At 35.5% G+C, this 4,008-nt stretch overlaps 1 pseudogene; it reads left to right on the top strand.

The window, feature by feature from the left end:
* Positions 1–346: 346 nt before the first annotated feature.
* Positions 347–1,264, top strand: LOC129226774 (uncharacterized; annotated as a pseudogene).
* The last annotated feature ends 2,744 nt before the right edge of the window (positions 1,265–4,008 follow it).

Genomic DNA, 4,008 nt, shown 5'->3' with positions numbered 1-4,008 from the left:
AGAGGTCCTTATTACTGCCTCTGACAGCACACTTTCAAAACTCGACCTCGTTCAAAATAAAGCACTAAGACTCATCACTGGTGCTGCGGAGTCCACCCCTATTACTGCTATGCAGCTACAGACAAAAAATTTTAATTTAACTGACAGACGAATCAAGGCTTCCCTTTCTCTTGCTGAAAGATTATTGAGAAAATTGCATTTCTGGCCTGATTACATTCTTCCGCATACTAGACTAAAATCTCAACATTCTTTTCTTTTGAGTGCCAAAGACTCGCAGAGGCCTTTGAGGTCTCCAACTCCAGACTTGGCATCTATAGACCATCTTCTTATACTGGCCTTCTGAGATATGCTGCAGCTAGGTTTGATCTGGTACAGCCTGTCAAGAAATCAGATTCTCATCAGACTGAGATGTACTCCATTGCTTTGGCCGTGCCCTGATCAGGATTGGTTTAGGGTTTATACTGACGGATCGGCCACTCCTTCAACTGGTAGAGCAGGTGCCGGTGCCTACTCCAAACATTTTAGTCTTCAGGAGCCTCTCGACACTTGGGCGGATAACTTCGATGGAAAAATGAACGCAATTTTTATGGCCATCAGATCTATTTAAGAACCAGCTGAACAAAATATTGTTCTCTTTGTTGATTCTCAGGCTGCGATTCAGACCATTACTGATTTCAATCTATATCCTTCAGAACTTGAGCTTGAGTCTAAAAAATCCATTGACTCTCTTTTGCTTTCCGGAAGAGAGGTTGTCTTCCAGTGGATCCCAGGCCATTGTGGCATCTATGGAAATGAACGAGCGGACATCTTGACTAAAGAGGCTGCGTCCCTGCATTCACCTTCTTTCCCGGTTCCACTTAGAAACGCTAAGCGACTTCTCGCAAGCAAAATCCAACATGCTACAGTTTCTACCCTGAGGAACAAAGCTGACGGAAAGCCCTGGGCTTGCCTTCTGGATGATGAACAGCGTATGCGCCTTTCTCTCCTTCCCACAGCCCTGGGAGTTGAATCTTTCCGAACCATTACTGGACATGACTATCTACAGGCCCATTTACATAAAATCAACCTGGCAAATTCATCTCTCTGTGTACTCTGAGAGGGGACTTCTCCAATGACAGGGGAGCATCTTTATAGTTGCTCCTCTTTTCATGATATTCATAATTGTGATGACTTCCAGGCCCTAACACCCTTTGAAGCCACTTCATTGTTATACTGGACAGCAAGACGCCTTATGTTTGAAAGAACGATGGTGGGCGTAATTTAAAAAAAAAAAATATCTTTTCAAAAGAATTTTATTTACTATTTATTTTTAATTATTGTTATTATTTTATTAGAAAAGTTCTGTGCTACGCTAATGACAGACACACACAAAAACTAAATAATAAACAAAATAAAATAAAATAAATTATTCTCATATAAATAATAGCCGATGATGGAGTAACCCGTGTGTTTCAACAATGAAACTAACGCCACGGCATGATAATTTGAAACTCCCGATTATCCGCGGAATAGGGTGGCACAGTAACTGCGGATAAGCGAAAACCACGGATAATTCGAATAATAGGTAAAAAACGATACTTAGTGTATGCAATAGCCAAAAAATATTAATGACACTCACACATTCATTTAAATTATAACTAAAAACATTGCTACATTGCACCTACTAACATTGAATATAAAAAAATATGCGTAAAATCTAAAAGCAAACAACAACACAATCATAAGTTTTTTAAAAAATGTGTAAGGACCCGCGGATAATCCGTGCCGCAGATAATCTGTCCGCCGATAATCGGGAATTTACTGTAATTCGCAACTCCAGAGTTCGAATACGCTACCTTGCGGTGATAAACGATACTAAAGAAAAAGGTAAAACATTCCATTCCAAGTGTTTTCTTTGGGGTAAATTACAGACTTCAGACAGTTTATGATGTAATGTTATTTCAGAAGAATAAAAAAGAAAGCTTCCCACAAACACGATGAAAAATTACTGCCATTCACTAAGCGTCAAAGCAAGTTATAAGTTACGGCACTTGTTTGTTTTACCTTTTTCATTTGCCATTAGACAGTGGTTGCAGTGGTTCCCCTATAGTTTATTTGAGTTCCGAAAATGTTTTGGTAATGTTTAGCATGCAGGGAAAGGCTTTATTGTGACAAGGCCGAACTTGATCCGGAAACTTCACTGTTTTACTGGTAAGACAGTCATTTTAGGGGAATGAAGAATCAAAAAGGGGGTTGAGAATTAACGCTACCCACTGGAGTTTATGGTTAATCCACTTGAGTTACGGTTACAATTTCAAATATCAAAACATATCCAAAGAGGCAATTACTTCGTTCAAATGTAGAAGAGTAGAAGCAATTTTCACCCGTCATACCTTGACGAGCGCCTTTCTAGTTTAAATTAAAAATAAATCAATAAATAAATTTAAATAAATAAATAGTAAAATTTCAAAAAATCCCCCCCCCCTCCGAAAATTTTGATGGAGCAACTTGCGCCATAATCCCCCCCTCCCCGTGGGCACTCCTGCCTGGGTTTATACGTTAACGGAAAGGGCATTTTCGCGAATGACCAATTTCTGATTTGTCAAAAAGCAAAGTTGCAAATCAGTTCTTATAGCGAGGTTGATTTGAAAACTAAATTGTATGAAATTCTACTAAGAATCTTATTTTTGTTTAAAGTCAGCACTAAATAAATGTATGTGGATAATGTATATAATGTAATAAATAATGTATGTGGATAAATAAACGGAATGTGGGCCAAGTGAAATGGTGGAATATTTACTCTGTTTTTAGCGCTATCTGGTAATATTTTAGTTACGTAATGACACATATAGGCTATTCCAATCACGAAAAAGTTATCTCATAACATATCATAAAAGTAGCAATTTTCAAAAATTGACGTTCACATTGCCAATACCTAGTTATAAGGAAGAATTATTTTTGATATTTTCAAATAATAAAATTCTTGTTATTAACATTTTAAATATAAATTGAGACCTGTAATTACTCTGTGCGGTATTTATTTATTTAATACATATTTAGCTTTTTATTTATTTTAAATGTTTTGTATTATTAATCAAGTGCATGCGTGGCAAAGTGGATGGGACAAAGTGAAATAGTTCATTTCATTTACTTGTTCAATCATTTATTTAATCACTAACGTATTCATTTATTAATTAATTCGTTTCATAATTTGCTTACTTATTCATTTATTCACTTGATTTTTTATTCATTCGCAGCAATTTTATTTACTCATTTAGTTTTTCTTAAAAATTAAATCGTACATTTGTTCATTTATTGTTTAAAATCTTTCATTTATTCATCCATTCTTTTATTTCCTCATTCATTTGTTCAAAACTAATTCTCGTTTTCAAATAAAAGTTTTCTCATTTTAAAAATAATTCATTTTTCACTTGCTCCATGGAAAAAAAAGGTGAATATTTTCCACTTTTTTTCTGGAAGGTACAAATTTACTGCCAAAAATTAAAAATAATGTTTCAATGCATTTTTATCACAAAACATATTGTTCTTTCTTAATGCATTGTGATTTTCAAAGCAAATTTCCATTTTATACATTTTGAAAAAAGTAAGTTATCTTCAGTTCACTATTAAGTAAGTTAACTATTTCACTTTGCCCCACATTCCCGTAGTAAAGCAAATTTTTACAGTCACAAACTCTTTTTTTTTTAACATTCTTGTGCAGATGCCTAAAATCGGTAAATGTCCCGTTTTGAGGGGGGGGGGGGAAATAAGTGGTCATCTATCTCACACCAAACCAGAAGTCTATAAATACCCCACACTCGTTTCTATACGTAAAATTAGCTTCTTATTTCAGTTTCGGGATTATTACGTTTGCCTCCACTTGGAAATGAACTTTGACCGAAAAAGAAAACAATGAACTCAGAACATTTATTTCTTTCTAATTCTACCTTTTTCTGAGCAAAGCAGATATTAAGCATCGCCGGGAATCGATTCCGTCTAGTTGTCGTGACGTCACTTCAACAAGTCAAC

This window comes from Uloborus diversus, chromosome 7, assembly GCF_026930045.1.
Source record: "Uloborus diversus isolate 005 chromosome 7, Udiv.v.3.1, whole genome shotgun sequence".
Classification (NCBI taxonomy): Eukaryota; Metazoa; Arthropoda; class Arachnida; order Araneae; family Uloboridae; genus Uloborus; species Uloborus diversus.
The sequence above is the reverse complement of the archived record's forward strand: the minus strand, read 5'-3'. Positions and strand labels throughout refer to the sequence as shown.